General features: G+C 59.9%; 1 protein-coding gene across 1 annotated transcript in view; it reads left to right on the forward strand.

Moving 5' to 3' along the window:
* LOC103612506 (EH domain-containing protein 2-like) overlaps nt 1-262 on the forward strand; it is a 5,945-nt gene that overhangs the window by 3,335 nt on the left and 2,348 nt on the right. The window lies entirely within an intron of this gene.

Genomic DNA, 262 nt, shown 5'->3' on the forward strand with positions numbered 1-262 from the left:
CCTGATCCCCGCCCTGGGGGGGAACCGTGGGATCCGGTGGGATCCGGTGGGATCTGATCCCTCGTGTTGAGGTGCTGACCCCAAATATTGGTGGGATCCATCGGGAGCTGATGGGATCTGGTGGTGTTTTGGTGGGATCTGAGGGATTCTGGGGGGGTTCTGGGATCTGCTGGGATTCTGTGTGGGTTTGAAGGATCCTCTGGGGGTTTTTGGTGGGATCTTACGTTCTTTTTGCCAGCTGACGCTTCCCCCGCGGGCCCCC

The sequence above is a fragment of the Corvus brachyrhynchos genome, unplaced genomic scaffold (assembly GCF_000691975.1).
Source record: "Corvus brachyrhynchos isolate BGI_N302 unplaced genomic scaffold, ASM69197v1 scaffold543, whole genome shotgun sequence".
NCBI lineage: Eukaryota > Metazoa > Chordata > Aves > Passeriformes > Corvidae > Corvus > Corvus brachyrhynchos.